The sequence below is a fragment of the Anthonomus grandis genome, chromosome 11 (assembly GCF_022605725.1).
Source record: "Anthonomus grandis grandis chromosome 11, icAntGran1.3, whole genome shotgun sequence".
Taxonomy (NCBI): Eukaryota; Metazoa; Arthropoda; class Insecta; order Coleoptera; family Curculionidae; genus Anthonomus; species Anthonomus grandis.
In genome coordinates, this window is record NC_065556.1 from 12,886,657 (window position 1) to 12,910,020 (window position 23,364).

Consider the following 23,364-nt stretch of genomic DNA (forward strand, 5'->3'; position numbering starts at 1 on the left):
CTTTCAGAGTAGTATGCGCAGTATAAAAGCCACGCTAAGCGCAGCGACCGACACTGTGAAGTGTCAACAGAAAGAAATAAGCGCGAAAATACAAAGCGAAGTAATAAATGCTTGAGAATAAGTGCAGTTTAATAGTGTTTTAGGGAGGCAATATTTCTAGTGTAGATTTTAACTCGACTAGCCGGTGTCATATATTTTGATCCACAATCAATGTAGATTTCGTGTTGCAGTGTTAACCCGTTAAGTGCCGTGTATAATTGAATTGTGAAATCGTAAGTAAAACTCTGTTATTGATAAGTGTTTCTCTACCTATTTAATCGACTTTATTCAAATTTAGCTTTAATGTTGGCCAAATATTAAAATAAAATAAATAAATTACAATTTTTTTTCAGAATTTCTCTAACTGTAATAACTATGCCATTATTTCAGATATAAAATCGGTATTAAAATATTAAAATATCTGAGGAATACTATTTAATCAATTATTTTTGATAAATTAAAAAAGGATGATTAATTTAAGTAGGGACAGTAATTGTTTTTAGGTGTTGTGTTAATCCCCCCAAAATTAGAACGCAACATGGAGAAGCCAGAACCTAGTAAAAAACGTGGGGTTTAGGATGAAAATCGGCAGTTTCAAGAAATTTAAACTAAGAAATACTTTTTTGTATGGTCGAATAACAAAGTCGCTTGTTTAATTTGCAAGAATTCTGTTGCGATTGCAAAGGAATATAATGTAAAAAGGCACTGTGAAACGCAGCATCCTTCTTTTACCAAGTTTACAGGCAAATTAAGAAAGCAAAAAATGTTGTCTTTAAAACGGGAGCTTATTGGTCAGCAAGCTATGTTTACAAAACTGATTCAAGTTTCAGAAACAGCTACAGAAGTTAGTTATGACATTTCTCGAATGACAGCAAAGCGAAGTCGCCCCTTCAATGATGGCAATTTTGTAAACGAATGCTTAGAAATTGCCGGTAAGAAAATCTGTTCAGAACCAGCAAAAAATTTTGAGAAAATTCAACTGAATCGTATAACTATCCAAAGATAAATTATGTCTTTGTCAGGTAATATTGCGAAACAATTAATTAAAAAAACTAAGATCATTGAATTTTTTTCATTAGTACTCGACGAATCCACTGATATTAGTTCCACAGCTCAACTTCTCATATTGATACGAGGTGTTACTCAAGATTTTGAAGTTTTAGAAGAGTTATTAGGAATGTGTTCATTGAAAGGTCAAACCAAAGGAGTTGATATACTTAATGTACTTTTGGATGAGTGTTCAAAAACTGATTTGGGCTGATCAAAATTATCGGGAGTTGCGACTGACGGTGCTCCTTCGATGGTGTCAATTCCGGGCTAGTTACTTAAAAAACATAAACGCTGAAGATCTCATGCAGATTTCACTGCATTATACACCAAGAAGCCCTCTGTTCTAAAAATATTGAATTTCGAAATGTCATGAAAGTGGGAGTTTGGACTGTAAATTTCATAAAATCACGAGGACTCAATCACAGACAATTCAAATAATTCCTTGATGACATCGAAAGCAAATACGGAGATTTACTGTATTATACAGAAGTAAGGTGGCTAAGTCGAGGATTGACATTGGAACGATTTCTAAATTTAATAGAAGTAATTTGAATATTTCTGGCGGAAAAGCAAAGGGATTTTCCGGAACTTAAAAATCCTGATTGGTTGTGTGATTTGGCTTTTTTACTTGACATTACAAATCATTTGAATGTCTTGAGCACACGGCTTCAAGGCAAAAATCAACTGATATCCCAGCTCTACACTCATGTATCATCCTTTCAATGCAAGCTGACACTTTTCAGATTACAACTGAATTCTGGAAATTACAATCATTTTCCGAATTATAAGAAAATGGCTGAAAAATTCAACAAAACTGCGACTAATTACAGTTATGTAGAAAAGCTAGATATTTTGATTGAATCTTTTCAAAGCAGATTTTCGGAGTAAAAAAGTGAAACCTCTGTTGGACATATTCAGCAATCCTTTCACAATTTCAGTTGAAAATGCGCCAGAGTCAATGCAGTTAGAAATTATCGACATTCAAAACGACCAAGATTTACGCAACAAATTCGAACGAAGGAGACTTGCTGAACTTTTACCGCGGCATTGATAAAAATATGTACAAAGAGTTGCGCATAAATGCTCTGAAATGTACCAGCTTATTTGGTTCTACCTATATATGTGAACAAACTTTTTCAATACTAAATAATAATAAAACAAAAAATCGAAACCGTCTTGCAAATGAAAGTTTGGAAGCAGTTTTACGTGTTGCTTTACGTAAATTTGAGCCAAATGTAAAAAAGATTGTAAGCACTATGCAGTGTCACGCTTCAAATTAAGAAATTCTTTTATAATTTTAATAAATTATTATCAATTCTTTATTGTATTTATTTACCTGTACTTCTGGCGGCCGGCCCGCCATCAGTTCATGATTTGCACGAGTGGCCCCTAGTATTAATAAGTCTGTGCAACCATGGTCTAGCGAGTATACAGTGTGGTGACTTTAACTGGAATAAACTCAGTTAAAACTAATCAAATTTTATCTCGCAAAATTCCTGAGACCCGTCGATTTTTGTTTATTTTTTTTCACATTTCAAGATAGTTTTTGTATTTTTTCACCTACTTTGGGTCCAAATTAACCCAAACTTTTTTTTTCAATTCACTTTTTTTAAACTCTCATTGAAAAGAGCCTTTTTCCTGATTAAATTACCCTATTTACTTTTGTGATTATCTAATGGAGAAATACGAAAAAAAAATAAAAACCATTAAATTATTAAAAGTCTCGAAATATTTTGTGTTGGTAAATTTTTGGTATGTTTGTTTATTTTATTGGTATCGAGACATTTCCTGACATTGTTGTAGTGTCACTGTTAAAGTGAATTTCAACCAGTTGTTAAATAGGTTTACTTATATTGAAAAAATGCCTTATTTATCCGAATCCCACAAGATTGAAATCTTAATGATGATTGGTTATGGGGACAGAAGTCGTACTCAGCTAGAGGTTGTCCACTTATTCAGGCAGAAATATCCAAATTTGCCACCTATTAACCAAGGTACGGTTAGTAAAATCGAAAGCAGATTTCGAGAAGTTGGGCACGTGAGGGATGTTTCAAGACAAAGGTCTTCTAAAATCGATGAAAACACCCAATTAAATGTATTGTTAGCGATGGAAGAAAATCCGGTAACTGCAGCCAGGAGAGTGGCTCGCGAAAACTCTATTCATCATAAATCTGTGCTAAAAATTTTAAAAAGTGTAAACAAACGACTTTATAAAATGCAACCCGTTCAAGAGTTATTGGAAGACGATCCAGATCGCAGAGTTCAGTTCTGTGAATTAATGATGAACGCCATTGACGAAAATCGCATATCTTCGGAGCGGATCCTTTTTTCTGATGAGGCTACATTCACCCTAAATGGCCATATTAATAAGCAGAACTGTCGCTACTGGTCTGACGAGAACCCACACTGGGTAAGGGAAACTAATACACAATATCCCCAGGAAACTAATGTTTGGGCTGGCATAATTGGCAGGCAACTTATAGGGCCCATATTCTTCAATGATGCTTTAACTGGGGAAAGATATCTAGAATTTCTTGAACATGAACTAGTTCCAGTCTTACGTGCCTTATATCCGAGTCAGTTCGATCCAGATTTGTATGATGAAAGAATCTGGATGCAAAAAGATGGTGCTCCCCCACATTATACCCTTAATGTACGCCAGTATTTAGATGACAATTTTCCAAACAGATGGATTGGAAGTGTCAGAAAATGTCAGAAACGAATTTTATTATCGTCTTGGGCTTTGCCAACAAGTAAATGGTGCTCATTTTGAGCATCTTATACATTAAATGCAACTTTTAATAATTTAATGTTTTTTTTTCGTATTTCTCCTTTAGATAATCACAAAAGTAAATAGGGCAATTTAATCAAGAAAAAGGGCTCTTTTCAATGAGAGTTTAAAAAAAGTGGCTTTCCATTTGAAAAAAAAAAAGTTGGGGTTAATTTGGACCCCCTCTGTAGGTGAAAAAATACAAAAACTATCTTGAAATGTGAAAAAAAATAAACAAAAATCGACGGGTCGGGAAATTTTGCGAGATAAAATTTGATTAGTTTTAACTGAATTTATTCCAGTTAAAGTCACCACACTGTAAAAGAAGCCCCCGCTGCTAGGAGGCCAGTGCAACTGCCTGGAAGTAATTAAATTATTCTTACAGGCAGTTGAGTGGGAATCTCTTTTCTCTCTCTATCACATGGAACTCGTATAAGTTCATTCAACTGCCTGGAAAAAATTATAAAAGATCAACGAGTAGTGTCACATCAATTAGATGTCTTAAAGAAGCTTTGAAAATATGTCGTAAAGATATTAAAGGAAAGTCTTAATAAGAGTAAAAACAGGTTATCTGAGAACGTACCAGCAATTACATTTAGGAGATTTTATTACTCTAGTAGTAATGACAAGAATTAAAAAAGTATACAATAACCTTAGTAAATGAGCAAGGTAATTTAAGGACGTTTGATGTATAATTATTATAAAGTTTAGGTAATAAAACAGTTTTTTTTTCGTACATAGAAATAGATTGCCAAGAAAGTTTCATGGAAATAGATCAAATAATCCTCCAGCAAGTACTGGATCCAAATGATGAGTTGAATTTATGAGTAAGAATAATCTCTGGATTTTTTATTTATTTTAAGGATATTATTGTTTTGCGAAGAGTTTCTTGCTGGCCATAAAGTGATCATTATTGTGGTAATTCTCCAGAAATTATATAAAATTTCTTCCTAATTATATAAAAAAATCTTGGAAATATTGACACATTCGAGAACTCTGATAAATGAAAATACAAACAATTAAAGAAAGGGATAAACTATGTGTAAGATGGAAAAAGATACAAAATGAACCTATCGAAAGAGAATTTGATAAAGCAAAAAAAGGGTTTAGTAAACTAAGAATGAAATTACAAAAACAGTATGCAGAATAAAAAATCAGCAAACACAAGGTGATAATAAAAATATGGAAAACAGTCAATGAGATTTGTAACAGAAAAACAGCAAAAAAATGCATATAAGTGATGAATAAACGAATCAACAATGTGCAAGTATTAAAAAATTAGCAAACAAAATACAACAAAAAATAGGAACAAATCTTACAAAGGAAAAAGTACAAAAAAATATTAGCCTAAAAAAACTAATCTGTTATTATATAGTAAATTGCTATCTCTGCTCTATTTAAATAGTCTAAGTCCTCGGTACCATATTTTAATTTCTTCGAGGCAGTTGACTGCACTTACGTACCATGTGATAAAGGGAGAAAAGAGTCTCCAATTCAACTGCCTGTAAAAATTAAAATATCTTAGTTAATTTACTCAAGTGACATGTGATAGAGAGAAAAAAAGAGATTCCAACTCTACTGCCTGGAAGAATATTTTAATTACTTCCAGGCAGTTGAGTACACTCAACTATGTGACAGAGAGAGAAAAGAGACTCTAAGTCAAGTGGATTTATTGTTTATTTTAAGGATATTGTTGATGTTTTGCAAGTAGTTTCTTGCTGGCCATTAAGTGATCATTATTGTGGTAAATAGAAATGAAAACAAATTCCAAGTTACAGGGCTCAAATTTATTAAATTAAAGTCAGATGATTACACGTGTTTTGTTCATACTAGGCATTATCAGATCCACTTGTGTATTCACTAATAAAAAGCACATATTAAAATTATATAAACAAATTATCAAACAACTGAATACATGCGAGACTTTTAAGTCGATATAAATATTTATAGTAGTCTTAGGTGATCATGTTTACTATGCACGTGTAAAATAAATCAGTCGACTATTTTTTTACCTGGAGTGTTTTAATTTACACCTTAACGAACAGTAAACGGCTACAATATCTACAGTGAACAATTAGAGCAATTAGCTTCTAATGGCCGCTGATCAAGTCTTAAGTAGTCATATTTTTAAAAGTTTCTTTTTTATTTTATTTAAATTAAAATAACCAATTATTATTGCACTAAATAACAGAGGAGATTATTCTTATTTTATTTCTTTTAAAAAATATGTTTGCATCTACTTGTAATTTATTTTTCTATGCACGCACACTTTCCAAATGTCCTAATTCCATAAACTTTAAAATTTACACTTTTTTTGCGAGCTTAGCGAAAAAAGTCATGCGATAATTTTAATTAAATATTAATTATATATAATAGAATATTTTAAATATAAAATTTCTTATTTAAATGCATAATTTGTATGGTTTTTGCGCACGGTATTTGATAGCCCCAATTAATCGACACACTGCTTTAAATTTATCGGTATACTGGAAAAGTAATAAACAGATATTTAATGTAAATGTGGACCATACATTTCACATTAAATATAATGTAACAGCTGGGAACAAAAACTAAATCGAACATAAACGTAAGAGTTCATTTTTAATACTCGTATGAAACAGTTTTAATTAAAGAACTCATTATAAATTGCACAATAAATTGAAAACCGATACAACAGTGGGAAATCCTACTAGCTTTATTACTAGCAAGTTAGTAAAATGAGATCTCTCCAAAATTACCACTTTCTTCTCCTAGAAATGTTAGTATCAATGTTACAGCATATGGGCTTAGCTAAAAACATGCTGATATTTTCGATTTGTTCAATCGTTAATTGAACTGAAGGTTGAAGAGTTGAAGAGGAAAGAAAAGAAGTAAAAAGTAGCTTTAAATTAAAAAAAAATTATAATATTAAAATTAATATGTAAATACACATCAAAATGGTCTAGGGGACAAAATAATATCTATTATAAGATAAATTGTGTTTATTATTTATTGAAAATTCCTTTGAATATACCTTATTACATTTATCATATGAAATTATTTTTGGTGATAATATATAAATAGTGTAAATTCTATAATAGTGAAACCTTATATTGATTGTGCATGCAATATAGTCATCATATAAAGGCTTAATCATGAATTACAGTTTCAAGTTCTTGGTATGATACAGAGCGGTATGAACATCGGTGATGTCGCAGAAGCTGTAAATTCTACTTAAGCAGGTTATTGCAGAGATTTGAAAAAACTTATGAGGTGAGAAAAAAACATACATAACATTGCCTTTAGGTGTTACGAAATACCCTAGAAGCACAATATTACTTCCAACCAGTTAAGAAGGGAGCTTAAAAATGTTCATGGCCATGCCATAGTGGCACTCCTCAACAACCTAACAATTAAGATAAATGAAAAATATTTTTACGCCAGACGTCCCGTTAGAGGCCCAGTACTTTCCCGTGGAAATGGCGCAAGAAGATTAGGATGAATCGAACATGCAAATTTTTTACTTATGAATCACGGTGTGGTATACGTCCAGATTTAAGAAGGCTGACGGTCTGGCTAACAACTGGCAACGCATCTCGCTTGCAAACCATTCAAGAAGTTGGCAGGTACCAACGCAGAACTTTGATGTTTTGGCCTAGAGTTTCGATAGATTTACGGACTTTCGGTTCCTATTAAAGGGTTTTTAATAGCAAACGAATATCGGCATCAAATTTCGAAATCTATTGTTACTTTTAGCACAATATTTAAGCATTTCAATGACCTGCGCAATTTCTGTACTTCTTTAAATTGTCATATCTTATTAATTTCCCAGTATATTAAGATCAATTTTAATTTTTTAGGCCTAAATTTTGCCGGATTATTCTTAGTAAATAACTTAAAAAATGAAGCTGCGGAGCACAAACTTAGTTTCAAGTTACCATTTTGCCAACAATCACAATTTTTCATTGGTTGAGATATAAAGAATTCCAATTATTATAATAATAATGATAAACTATTAATCCATAGGCGTAACTTAAGTAGACACTAATTATTATTTGTTTATAAGTGCGATAAGGCAGTTGTATTTTTTTTAATTATTTAAAGTTTTTAATAAATAACTTTTCCTTCTTTGTTAATTTGATGTGGAAAAGGTTATATATTTTCTCAACTCTTTTCCTAATTAAATTGCAAAGGAGACTGTATAAAATTTATCTCTGCGAACATCTAGGTCAATCTAAAATATGTAACTCAATGTATACAAAAAGCCATTTTCCAGGAGCTTTCAGATTATCAGAACATATAATACGACGCATTGAAAATACTTTTACAGCCGTCAGAAGATTTCTTATTCAGTATTATGAATTATTTTTTGAACTTGAAATACAAAACTTTGTTTATTGACCCTTCAGATTTCGCTAGCATTTATTAAGAGTATTTTATAAAAAAAAAATTATGATGAGCTCAGTTATTAAATAAAATTTGGTTTTACAATTATTATATTTTTTATCTTTAGAAAAACAAAGATGACCTTGAAATAATCCTGAAAGGATAGTTGAGGTTAAAAAATATTGTATTCTTAAATATTGTACTGTTTGGTAATAATTTCACCATTTTTCTTTCGTTTAATGATATGATTAAACGAAATATTAAATATTTTTATGGTTGAGCTTACTGTACTGATAAGCGTAATTCACTGTAATAAAGTATGTATTTTAATAGTTTTTTCACTTGCATAATTAGGAGAAATTAAAGGCAAAAAATTGACGTTTTTAGGTCTATATATATTGTAAATCGATATATTGATAACTTCGAGAATCGCGATCTATACCAAAATATAAATTTCTTTACTATCATTTGCGAAATAATGATAAAACTTTTTCTTTAATTAAAATATAACCAATATTATTATATAAATCAAAAACAGCGGTGTGGTAGATAACTTATGTTAACAAATATCTTTAATGAACTTCTTTAGATGTGTGCTTTAAACAACTTTAAGCCCTCCAAGCGAGATCCCTCTGTATTTTCTCGAACGTAGTGAGTACTTCGTATTAGATGTATGGATGGAAAGGTAAAATAAAAAATTAAGTTGACGATAACTTTTAACTACTATACTAAATTCAATCTTGGCCAATAATTCGAAACAATTACAAGGAGAATTAAAAATATCATACATAAAGCAATATTATTAAGCATCTGGTTTCCAATGTTTCTGGTTTTAGCATTAAAAGAAATTATACTATAAATAAAATCCTCCCTGGCCAAACTCAGTATACTCTTTTAATGAACTGGATATTTATGATAGTTAGATTTCGGCTCTTTTATGATAATCTGGTACAATAGGATGCACCAGAGGGCATTATGAAGTTTTCAATATATTATTATGAAAATGTAAATACGTTAATTATTTTTCTAGTTTTTGTACTATTTTTATTAGTATTCTGTAGTTAAAGTTGATTCGTAGGGTTTCTTTAGGGTTCTACTTACGTTTGGTTTATTATTTTTATCTATAGTGTTTAGTTTTTAAGTAATTCTTTTATAAGCAATGGTTTTTAAGCAACGGTAGAAGAAGAATTGGGGCAAGTATAAAAAAAGATCCAAGAACTAGAGATGAAAGTAAAACGGACTGCTCTTCATCCCGATCCTGAAATGCAAATAATAATGAAAGTAAAGCCACCAAAATTCGACGGCAAAGAAGCACCTATTTGAATCAATTTGAGGCCGCTGCTAGGGGAAATCGCTGGGATAACGAAGAAAAGGCAATCAATTTTAAGCTAAGCCTTAGAGGAGAAGCTACAGAAATATTAAGAATGGTGCCATCTGAGGATCAGCTCAATTTCGACGTACTGGTGCGTACCTTAGAGATGAAATACGGTGAAGCCCATCTACAACAAGTGTAGCAGGCTCAATTGAAATCTAGAAGACAACAACCCGAGGAAAGACTCCAACAGTTTGAGGCCGATGTTGCTCGATTAGTAAATCTGGCTTACCCTTCAGCCCCAACAGAGTTCTTAGAACAAATTTCTATAAATTGTGTTATTAACGGAGTTCGAGATCCAGATACTAACCACGCTCTAACTAGACTGACTAGAGTATGGGGCAGCTTTTTAAGCAACTAGAAGGCAGACACGAATAAGACAAATCAGAATTTCAGAAAGTGATCTCGAAGACCGCCTAAAGAAGATTGAATCATTATTAGCGAAGAAACCTAAAAGACCATTGCAATGCTGGAATTGCAACGAGGAGGGGTACCTTAAACGTCAATGCCCCAAGCCTTTAAGAGATCCAAGGAACCAGGAAAACTTCAACTAGTCAGCTTTATGGGGCGCAAGTTGGCTGGGTGCTACCAAGCCCCACGTATAAGACTAAACCGGCTGCCACATCCTGGAGAGTGCTTGGTAGTACCGGGAAATATGCGGCCGTGAATGTGAGTTGGTAGTGGATACAGGATCAAGTCATACTATCGTGAAGCCGAACATAATAGCACACTGTAGGCTTTCAGCACCACCCAATTTAAGTCTGGAGTCTGCAAATGGAAAAAGGATACCGATTCTTGGATTGCATGAAGCTACAGTCACCATTGGCTTAACAACATTCCAACAGCCAGTACTAGTGGCAGAAATCATGGATAATGTCATATTAGGATTAGATTAATGCTCAGCAGTTTAAAATGGATGTATATAACCGGATATTGACGACAAGAAATGAAGAGATTTTTATGCACCACCTATATGAAGATAAAGTAAATATCAGAGTCGTTAAGTAATTCAAGGATATTACCATACCAGCAAATTCAAAGGTGGTGGTTAATGCTACAACTGGAGGAAAAGAGGGAGAAACTGTTTCGATTGAGCCCATGGAAAACTGCAAACTATATGGTCAAGGAATTTTTCCAGCCAAGACGTTATCTACGCAGAAGAAATCTACTGCTTTGGTTCGAATGGTGAATTTAAAAGGATATGATCAACACTTGAAACAAGGAGAGAACATTGGCGTATGCTCTGAAGTAGTGGCAGTCATGAAAAATGCTGATAGAAGTCGTTATTCAAACAGACCTTTTTCTGTATGCTTACAAAACCTATTTGAAGAATCTTCTGCCAATTTAACCATGGACCAGTGTAGTAAATTGCGACGTCTTCTTGAAGAAAATCAAGATGTATTTTCCTTGCACGATAATGACCTGGGAAGAACTGATTTGGTGCAGCATAGAATTAACACTGGAGACAATGCTCCGATTAAACAAGCACCTCGAAGAATTCCGATAGCTAAACAAGGAGAAGTTTTCTCAATGCTTCAAGAAATGAGGACACAAGGAGTGATAGAACCTTCTCGGTGTCCTTGGACATCTCCAGTTGTGCTAGTGAAGAAAAAGGATGGATCCACTAGATTTTGTGTAGACTATCGGCGACTGAATGACATTACCAAGAAAGACATCCCTATCAAGAATTGACGACACCCTGGACACGCTATCAGGTTCACAATGGTTCTTAACACTCGATCTAAAGAGTGGATACTGGTAGGTAAAGATGCACCCAGAAGATAAGGAAAAGACCGCAATCTCGACTGGAACAGGAGTTTGGCAGTTTACAGTCATGCCCTTTGGACTCATACTGGGAAAAACATTTGAAGAATATTCAAAAGGTATTTGTTAAACTCCGAGAGGCCAACCTGAAGCTAAGTCCTACAAAATGTTGCTTATTTCAAAAAGAAGTTCGATACCTTGGCCATGTAATATCAGAAAAAGGTGTCAAGACTGATCCAGATAAAGTAGAAGCAATCGAAAATTGGCCACGACCCACTGACAAACACCAGTTAAGAAGCTTTCTGGGCCTTTGTACTTATTACAGAAGATTTGTAAGAAATTTCGCTAATCTTGCAAAGCCCCTACATAAGCTCACAAAGGACAAAATGGTATTTAGTTGGTCAACAGACTGTGAAGAAGCATTTCAACGGTTAAAAAGAGCACTATGCACATCTCCAATTTTAACATATCCGATTCCTGGGCAAACTTTTATTTTGGATACCGATGCAAGTAATGTTAGAATTGGGGCCGTTCTATCACAAAAATATAAAGATGGCGAGCAAGTGATAGCTTATTTCAGTAAAACGTTATCAAAACCAGAAAGAAACTATTGTGTCACCAGACGAGAGCTATTGGCAGCAGTAAAAGCTATTGAACATTTCCATAAATATTTGTATGGTCAACGATTTATCCTTAGAACTGACCATGCTTCGTTGAAATGGCTGTTTCAGTTTCAAAACCCCGAAGGACAAATAGCGAGGTGGCTTCAACGATTACAAGAGTATGACTTTACAATAGAACATAGGAAAGGCGCATATCACCAAAATGCCGATGCTTTATCGAGAAGACCCTGTATTGAAACATGTCAACATTGTTTTAAAAAGGTATCAAAACAGTATTCAGAGATATTTGGTTGTAATCGTATTGGCCTTCACAGTTCTAAAGAGTGGGATATAGCTAGTTTAATCCAAGATCAGTGTGATGACCCAGTATTTAGTCTTATTTACAAACTGAAATCTCGAGAAGTTTCAAAACCAGAATGGAAAGATATTTCTGACAAATCTCTAGAACTAAAAGCTTATTAGTCTCAATGGAATTCATTGGTTATAAAAGATGGATTGTTAAAAAGAGTCTGGGAGAGCGTAGATGGAAAAGAAAAGACATATCTGACAGTCTTTCCTCGAAAACGGATTCCGGAAGTTCTTGAAGCTGGACATTTTGGAGTTAGTAAGACCTTGGCAAAAGTGAGAGAACGGTTTTACTGACTGAACAGTCATCAAGATGTTGAACGCTGGTGCCGACAGTGTGAGCAGTGTTCGTCAAGCAAGGGCCCAAGAACCCGGACCAGAGGAAAGATGATGCAGTATCTTGTTGGTGCACGAATTACTATAGACGTAGCATGGCATCCTACTAGTAGCTCCAAAGACCGATATGCTCTTGTTGCTATGAATTACTTTAGTAAGTGGCCCGAGGTTTATCCGATTCCAAACCAAGAAGCAACGACAGTAGCTGAAGTGCTGTTTTAGAGCTGGATTTGTCGATTTAGTGTACCCAGAGAGATACATTCAGACCAAGGAAGGAACTTTGAGTCACAAGTATGCCAGTTGCTGGGAATCAATAAGACCCGTACAACCCCACTACACCCTCAGTCTGATGGAATGGTTGAAAGATCTAACCGCACATTTGAAATTTATTTGAGGATGGTGGTAAACTCTAAGCAAACCGACTGGGATACCTGTATACAATCATTCCTATTGGCAAGTCACCAAAGTTCCAGAAGGATTGGGAAGGTCCATTCAATGTAGTCACCAGAATCAACGACGTGGTGAAAAAACGACAACGAAGATGAAATTTGTAAACATCGTCCGGTTAGCGCCCTATCATGACTCAGGTGGTCACATGTTTGATCGGGACTATCAAACTTGAGAGGGGAGCAATATTATGAAAATGTTAATATGTTAATTATTTTCCTAGTTTTTGTACTATTTTTACTAGTATTCTGTAATTAAAGTTGACTCGTAGGATTTCTTTAGGGTTCTACTTACTTACTACTTTTATTTATAGTGTTTAGTTTTTAAGTAATTCATCTTGTTCGAGAGTCCCTGTAGTTCTAATTTTCTAGAATTTGTATACTTGCTTACTTTGACTGTCAGTATTCTCCTAAAATTATTGGTCTCTTTCGGCAAAAACAATGAAGATAATTCTAAATATTTCGAAACTGTTCCATCGGGTTTTAAAAAGGATGTACTTCGTGACAATTCATTCAATTTTAATTGTTTAGTCAGTTTTTACCTTGGAAACAATTACGACAGTCAAAGCGAGTTAGGTTAGTGTTTTTTACATTGACAATAAAAGTGTGTTCCCGAATTTCGTTACAATATATTACCGAAAGACCACTAGTAAGCCGTGGAATCTATATTGTGAAAATGTGTTTAGAACGATATTAAAATCCAGTATGAGACTAAGATCTTTAACAAACTCAGGCTGGGTTTAGGAAAGCACATTGAGCATTATAATGATGAACAAGAATATAACTTTTATATTTACAGTCGGTCAATTTACAAACCATTAAAGTTCAGAATTTGTTCTACGGGATCTTTCTAAAAGGGAGATTCTCGAGTATATATTTAATTGAAGCAATATTTAAGTCTCCAGAGCTTAAAACAAAAGATCAATCTAAATATCTATTTAACAATTTATACAGGAAGCAAAAGCACACCCAAACCATTTATAGCAGAACTTTTTCTAAGAAACATTTGTTTAACAGTTAACTACACTTATAAGGCACATTTTATAGTATGCCTTGTTTTATATTTTGATACATTCAAATTTAAAAAGTTTACGCATTATTCATCAAAATTATTAAAGTCAGATTGAATTATATTATAGTTATTATCACAGTCAACAGTTTGAAAAAAATTCAGGTTATCATCACATAAGAAATATACATATTACTTAAATGCAGAAGCAGCTTTATTCATAAACAACAGGAAAAACATGAGCCCTATTGCACTCTAGAGATTACCTGAGTTTCTTTTTAAGTTGCTTCACACAGTTTAACTGATTGCTTGCAGCCATTTAAATATGAATTATTCAATAAAGTCCAGATATTAGCCATGTACCCTTATTGCCTCGAGTCCTTTATTAAAAAAACTATTAAGTATTTAAGTTATTTAAGTATTTTTCAATCTTCTTACTTATAAAGTTCTGAAGTTCTAAGTAAGTAGCTATTGCTCTGCCGCTATAAAAACCATGTTGCTTGGGAGTAATATAATGTTTAAAAGTATTTAATATTTCATATTTTCTAATTTACTAAAAAATTTTGGAAAATATCGAAAGTAGGAAGATTTTTCTATAATCAATGAGAAAAAGAACAAAATCAGAAAGTATTTAAAATTTACAAATAACGGTATAGGCCTTAAAAATTCATTAAAATGTATGTGGAACATCATTAACAAAAAGATACTTACAAAATAAAAGAATGGAGTTCGAAATACATCCAGACTAATTTTAGTAATTATTACAGTAACCATAGAAATCGCCAGTTGTATTGACATATTATTTCAAATCAACTTACCAAACAGCTATTTTTTATTTAATCAGGTTTTAGAAAACAAAGTGGACTCTATTATAAACTTTCAAATATTAAAATAACTTTCTGTAAGAATCCTAAAATCTGTTAAAAATATTACATTAACACCGCTATCAAAATTAAAAAGTCAATGTTTATGTTAATGTTTATGTACTCCGTGATGTATTGGGAAAGGTCACTGACAATATATAAAAAAGGTGAGTTTTTTAAATTTTATTATCACCACTTAAAACTAGTGAGACATAACAACTTAAACTTAACTATCTGAAAACAAAAATAAAAATAGACGAGAAAACATACTAAAACTACAAAATTTACATTTTTAATATCTCTAATGCTGAAGCCAGGGACGGATCTAGTGGAGGGGTCCGGGGTACCCTCCCCGAAATATCGGTCTCATTATTCACTTCAAATTTTGATTTAAAATTCACAAAGCATTTTCTGCAAAATCATCGTTAAAAACTGCATGAGTATTAATTCGTCCGGGGATCACGCATTGGTGTCTTTACCTCACTTATAATAATGATAATATTTATCCATCCATGATATATACCTATTATTGTACAGATTTTTCCAAAACGAGTGTGAATCTTCGGCAGTGGTTATAACATACAGCGAATACAATTTACGATTTATCTATATTACCATTATTCGAATAGCTCGCCAATGTCACACAAGTCCTCAGGACAGCTACTATGTCAAAAAGCTTTTACTATACGAATGAACAGAGTGGAGGGCGTTAAGAGCGCAGAGCGTTTGGACGCAAGTAACCTCTATTACGGTTTTGACGTTTACAGGGCCGGCCACGCTAACCTTGCGTTCTGTCCACAGTCAAATAATGAATAATCAAATAATAGTGTAAACCGTATATGCAATTTCGATTCAGTGATTTCTGAATGTGAATCTTCGGAGTATTCGTGCTATGGTAAATCCGCTTGGTAAATCCTCCGGGTCCGATAAAGTTAAAGGGACGTCTAAAAACGATTTTCTTTACATAGAATGTTGAGTTTGAACTTTTTATTGATAAAAAGTGAGGATAAACTAAAAAAATGGAAAATTTTAAAAATTATAAAGGATTTTCTACTTACGTATAATGCACAATTTCAGCCCGCTTAACTGCACTCTATTAGCGACTAACCATCACGTTGATCATTATATACGCTATTAATTCAAATTTAAAGCCTTAATTAACCAAATTCTATAACTTAGAAGAATTTACATCACTTCTTTAGGTGATAAACACAAATTTCTACAGGCGAATTAGAAATATCAAATATGTAAATACGGATTAATTCATAAATAAACAAAGACTGTCAAATGTCACGTCAACAAAATATTATTTTATTATTTATTGAGTGGCTACTGTACGATACGATATAACTATTATCCCAGTCCCTAAATACGGCTCAAACGACTACCTATTTATTTAGCGCCAACCCAAGGTTCCAACCCTATTTCCAATCCCAACTCCACATGTGCGCCAACCACATAGTCCCATGTAACCTCTTGTAAGCACACACATGTGCATATATTATGATTACATAAATAAACAAATACTTACCTATAATGAGACACGACAGAAAATTACGATAATCGTACTAGTACAGTAGCCACTCCCAATAAATAATAAAATAATAGTTGTTCACGTAAGTGACATTTGACAGTCTCTTTTATTTATGAATTAATCCGTATTTAGTATTTACATATTTGATATTCCTGATTTGCGTCAGGAAATTTGTGTATATGACCTAAAGAAGTGATGTAAATTCTTCTAAGTTACAGAATTTGGTTACTTAGGGCTTTAAATTTACATTAATAGCATATATAATGGCCAACGTGATGGCCTCCAATGAAAATTACTGAGTTTTTCTTGACGAAAAATCCGAGAATTCGGAACAGCCTGTAGAACAAGCCGAAGAATCAACGCCAGCAAAAAGATCGAAACAAGACGAGACAGATAAAGTAAAGTTTGAAGTTAGTATGGATTTTTTGACGAAGTATAATATAAGTATAAGAATGCCTAGAAAAACTTCTACCTGGGTGATGAGTTTTTTATAATATAAATCCGAATCATAATGAGCCCAACGTCTAAAATTAATTTCTTGTTAATATTCAGAAGGCGCAAAAGTTGCTAGATCGAGATAATGACGTGGAACGGTTTCGTCGAAGAACATTGAACGAAGTAGAAAAATATCAACTTCTAGCAAATGTATGGACACCAGATGGATTTTTTGTGTTTTCAGCATCGACAATTAGTGGTAGAAATCTCAAATTTCACCTATCGTGGTTGCGAACATACCCTTGGCTGTCATACTCAGCAGTTGAAGTTGCAGCGAATTCTAAATCGTGTATAATATTTGCAAAAGAGCAAGTTGTGAAAGGCAGCCATGAAAATTCAAAGGCGCTCATCAAAATTGGTTGGAAAAATTGGAGAAAGGCTTTAAACAGGTTTAAAAAACATGCGGCGATGTCCATGGATATGCCGGAAGATAACGACGGAAATTTCAGAGCTCTCCTACGTTATGCAGTAGAGTGCGGGGATGAGTTTCTGCGAAACCACTTGATGATTGCTGCGGCTAATGCAATCTATCTAAGCTATAAGACACAAAATGAAATTATCGAGGCTGGACGGGAGATAATTACGAATGAAATAGTAAATCGTGTTAATAAGACGAGGCGTTTTGCAGTTACTGCCGATGAAACGACTGATATAAGTGGAGTAGAACAATTTTCTATTGAAGTACGGTATGTACGAAAAGTTGCAGAGAAACACAAGGTACAAAACACAAAAGATTTTTTGTGTTTTGTACCTGTAGAGAATGACAGGCGCAGAACTGGCTAATACACTGTTAACAACATTGGAAAAACTTGGCATTGAGATTCAATACATGAAAGGGCAAGGTGAATTCGCATTTCAGTGTACTCCAATGTCATAAATAATTTTCAAAGGAGAAAATAATACAATAGTGACGATGATCTTTGTTGTAGGTTATGATGGAGCACAAGCTATGAGTGGAGAGTTCAAAGGATGTGCAGCTATTGTTAAAAATTAAGGTTTGGATGCACCTTATTTTCATTGTGCAAACCACAATTTGAATCTGGCTATCTGTCATGCATGCGACATTGCACCGATTCGCAACTGCTTGGGGACGGTCAAAAAAGTCGTCAGTCTCTTTCGAAATTGTAACAAAGCTGGAATTATTTTAAAGAAAACCATTCTTGAATCGAAGACTGGCGCCAAGCAAACTCGTCTTCTGAAATTTTGCGAAACGCTTTGGATTGAACACCTCGCATCACTTAGCCTGTTCTACGATAGCATAAGATTCATTGATTCCACTCTGGAAGAAATGGACGAGCTGAAAGTAAAATTTCATGGTGTGTAGCTAAATGAGCTACTTGCTTCTATTCGCACGCCACAGTTCATAATTTCATTGGCAGTGCTCAAACCTATCTTTTGATTAACTAAAAGTTTAGGTTTCAATTTACAAAAAGAAGATTGTGATTTAAGTAAATGCATTAAATACGCGAACGATGTCCATGATAAAATAAATGACATGCGTACAAAGGCAGACGAAACATTCCGAGAAATTTTTGTATCAGCGACACAGATTGCTGAATCGATTGAGACCGTACTGACGGTTCCTCGACGAGCAGGACGTCAGAAAAATCGGGACAACTATGCTGGAAATGCTGAAAAGTACTATAGGCGATCAATCTACATTTCATTTTTGGATAAGTACTCTCAAGAGTTTGAAACAAGATTTTTAAAGCAACGATCAGACACATTCCATTGAACTATAGGTTAATGCAATATCGATGAAAAATCATCAAGATTAAACACAGAGAAATGAGTTACAGAAAATGCAACAGAACGTCATTTTGTTTCTTAATCTGTTGAAATGACTGCTATTACATATATTCTTGATTACTATTCAGGCAGTTAGCCTCAAACAATAGCAAGTGTTCCATGAAGTGTCAGAATACGCAATACATAGTACTTTTCTCTGAGTTACTATGGAGTATGGGGACTGCTCATTTCTTACCTTATTATTTACCGTGCACTTACATTGTACTCAGCAAAACAAAATGGTCATTCTTGAGGGGATAATCTTAGATTTTTTCGATGGACTCCCCCTAAAAATATTTTTTTGATCCGTCCCTGGCTGCAACTAAACATGTCACACTGGTTCTATATAAAATTATACAAATTTCCTGTTCTGCGCAGGGGAGAACATTTTGAAAAAAGTGAATTTTAGCCTTATTGGTTGAAGAGATGGTAGTAGGTAATATTAGATGGATAGTATATAGGTAATATTTTCTGTTGACGCTCTTGGAAGATTAGAAAGTTTAAAACTCCCATCAAATCTGGCAAGTTAATTAGATTGTTTAATAATTTGTATAAAAACTGAAGATCAGCTGATTTACGTCGGTCATTTACCGGTTATACAGTGAAAACGCGCAAGTTGGAACAAATTCATTTAAAATTCAGGGATGCGTTCGAAAAAAAAACGCTCGGACACGTTAATTTTTATTTTTTGTGATTTTTTTGATGATGAATTCATGTATACAGGGTGGACCAAAAATGATAACGATGGTGGATAAAAGATGATACGAATATTAACTTAGTTTTTTAAATAGACCCATTTTTAAAAACACCCATTTTTTATTTAATTTTTTTAATTATGTATAAAATTTTAGGTATATTTTGTATATATGTCATTATCAAAAGAAACTTTAGATTTTAGATAACCCTATAGATAAAAATCCAATGGGGTTAAATCTGGCGACCTTGCTGGCTATTCAATAAAACCCCCCTTCCAATCCATCTATTTGGGAAAATATTAGTAAGGTAATCTCATACTGTTCCCGAATATTATGGGGGGCGCCATCCTGTTGGAACCATATCGAATCTGCCGGAATAAATGGGTTTTCACCATTTGAATAAAGTGTAATTAAACTGGGTACTATCTGATTTTGAAGCGACTCTAAATATTTTTCAGAGGTAAGTGCGCCCTCAATAAAATAGAGGCCCACAATTGACCTACCCTCCATTCTTTTATACGTTTAACTACTTTTTACTTCTTTAGTTTAACTTCTTGGAAAATTGTGTGTGACTGTCCATACTCCAGTGTGGATTTTCTGGTGGCCAATAACGAAAATTTTGCCTATTTACAGAATAAATACCCACTAAAAGTACCAGAGATTCACAAAGTTACTTTTTTATTTATTTTTGTATAGATTTCTAAGTGAAATATAACTTTTCTTAACTATGTGTGCTACGTGGTTTTGAAAACGAAGATTTGTGTCCATGAGCATACCCAAATTTTTGTATTCAGTTACAACATTAAGTTTCTTCTTGTTCATGGTTAGATTCATGTTTGCCTCAGCACAGTTCTTATTGTGTCCCATATACATAACAGCAGACTTACTAGGATTTATCTTTAAACCATTATTTGTTGAATACTGATAAATGGATTCCAACCATCTGTTAATTTTTTTTGCGATGCATTTGCACTAGACTTCAAAAAACTGTCGTAAACCTGGGTATCATCGGCATATTAATGGATATTATTCTCGCTAACAATTTTATGTATGTCCATCTTAAATATAACAAAAAGTAGAGGTTCCAGTATGGAGCCCTGTGGACCTCCACTCTTGAGGATTCTCACGTGGATTCGACAAACGATCCTTCACAAGTAATTTCTAAAAAAATCAACCACACTCTTACTAAAAACATAATACCCCAATTTTGCACACAATAGTTCGTGATTGAGTAGGAATGATTACTGGACAACATAGTTTTACCCTAACGAAGGAGATCTGATCAGATCCCGAAGCATTAGACTTAATCTGGCATAAGGCTTTATAGATATCACTCTTTGAACACGAACTAAATAGAAATCTACTTGCAGTACATTTTGTGGTATATTTGTATATATAGGATCTACAATTACATGCCCTAAAATATTCACTTCGATACCTTCATTCCTTAAGGGATTTTTAATATTGCGTTTGCAATTCGCCATTGATCTAGTTTCTCGTAATTTAAAAAATAAGTTCCAGTGTACACTTTCGTCGTTCTAGCACATTGATTATTTCCAAAAAATATTGCGCTGCCTTTAATTTCAAAAAGTAGGTATTAAAAAGATATCACCGAACTAATAATGTACTACATTTAAAATCTGTAATAAAATCATTATTTTAAATTACCTTTTAAAGTATATTACTACTAACTTTTAAAAAGTACTAACATAAACTATATCATTATAAAGAGAATCGAAAGATATATATCCCTAGATCCCTCTTCTCATTTAAAATTTTAGAATATGTGCCACTCCCTCTTAGGAGGTTATGAGTATAAAAGTGATTTTGTGGTTATTAGTGTCCTCGTAAATAAAATCGATTAGTGTGAGCATTTTTTAAAAAAGCCACCTTATATATAATAATTATAAACATGCTTAATTACAACACAGTTATGTTTTTAGACATTCAGATTCACCTCTAGACAATTGTAAACTTACCGACTCATTAGTATCACAGCTTAAAAAGTTTTTTATATCAAAACGCATTTCCTAAGAGATAGCATTAGAGGCAATTTATGAAATTTAATTATAAAACTATTCCTTATCCTATGGTGGTTTTTCAAAACATGCTCATAAGAACCTACATTTTTGTATGCTTACATGCACTTTCCACATGAATTAAGATGCATATCCAAAATAAATCCACAACAAGCTACAGTTCCTACACCTTTAATATAAAAGAGCAGAGAATCGATGCTGGAAACCACTTGATGGTTTAGTTAGCAAGTTACACGATAAAACGTATTTTAATCGTGTTAATAAGACGCACATATTCATTTAATAAAACAAGACTGTTATTTATGAAATTGATAGTGGAACTATCAAGAGGTCTGTTATAAAAACGGGAGAAAAAAGTTAGTTAAGGAGTAGAGCTTGATATAAATCTAGTTAATAATATTGTAGTGTGTGGCGTTCAGATTATTTGCATTTCACGTTAATTAAAAACAACATTTATTTGCCAAACACAGTAAAAAGTACAAATTATTAAATTAAAAAGTACGATCACCTGGCTTGCTTCGTCAGAAAGTCAAGAGAGAGAGAGAGAGAGTAGTTCCCGCTTCTACACCTCGCGCGGCGCTCTCCTTGCTCATGGTGACATCATGATGTGGAAGGGATGCGGTATTGCCAAGCGTTTACAAAAATAACCGTCGACCAGACAATTATAAACCAATCTAACAAAAAGGTTCTAAATTCTAATTTACGTTACTAATCAAGCTGTTTCTTTTCTGTTAAATAGCCCCAAATTTAGCCCAGTTCCTTTTTGCTAATAGAATATCAAAAGAGACTCTTCTAGATGTTTCTCGGAAGTTTCAACTAAAGAGCAACTAAGATTATTAAAACATCATATTCTTTCACTTTTATTTTAGCAAATTCAGTTGACTTTACATGAAATCCAACGTAATACATTCGTCTTTTTAGGACATGGAAAAATGTCCCGAACAAAAGATTCAATTTATAGGTTTAGGTGTCAGAATTTTTAATACATGTTTTAATATTTTAGGAGATAAAATGATAGGAAGGCTATATGATGGACAAGTCTAAAAATTTTAATTTAAATAAAGAACTTGTGTCTCTTGCAGGGCAGGGGCTTACATAAATGAGGAATAGGAAGTTGAAAATACTAGAAAGATCACAATAGATCACAAAAATGAATTCAAATCTGCCACGTCTAAACCAAAATTGCTTATCCATAAGCAATCCAGTTGACTCAAAATAATCTAAATACTGAGGCAAGTAACTCAAACCCTTTTGAAAATATAAGAGAAATTAGCCTATCACTGTTTGATACTCTTTTTTTTCTTTTATATCTTTTTCGTTATGCTAAGCAATATATGTTAAGCTTTACCTTTAAATCTCCAACTTACACCTAGATGTTTGCTCAAACAACTTTAAATTCTCTAAATCGAGGTTCGGTATCTTGAGGACTCCTTTCTTTGATGCAGCAAGTATTGGAAAAAGGGAAAAACGCCGAAAAACTACGAGAAAACTGGGTCATCCGGACATTCTGGCAATTTTATCCGGGAAATCCTACTTAAGATGCTACCGACGAATCGAAAAGGTCATTTATCTCATCTCAACTCTTTCCTTAATAATAAAAATAAAAAAAACTAAGGACCGACTAGCAACTTCTATTTATTTGATGAGCAGTAAAAGTTCTAAACTATTATCGGGCGCTGACCTATTTCGCAGTTTTATTATTGCGTTGTATAATGCAAAGGATCAGCGTTACTGCGCACTTCTCAACCTCTTCTCGATATTTTATTTGTTAGTCCAAAATATACAAAATTCTGGAAACTTGCTTGGGAAATTAAGTGTAAAAATGTAGGTC

General features: G+C 33.4%; 1 protein-coding gene and 1 long non-coding RNA gene across 4 annotated transcripts in view; one reads left to right on the forward strand and one right to left on the reverse strand.

Moving 5' to 3' along the window:
* The window catches only part of LOC126741885 (uncharacterized), a 151,855-nt gene that overhangs the window by 98,104 nt on the left and 30,387 nt on the right, over positions 1–23,364 (reverse strand). The window lies entirely within an intron of this gene.
* LOC126741896 (uncharacterized) overlaps positions 14,985–23,364 on the forward strand; it is a 59,347-nt gene continuing 50,967 nt past the window's right edge. Inside the window, exon 1 of the long non-coding RNA XR_007662427.1 lies at positions 14,985–15,149. This is a non-coding gene — a long non-coding RNA (uncharacterized LOC126741896). The remainder of the gene's footprint in view (positions 15,150–23,364) is intronic.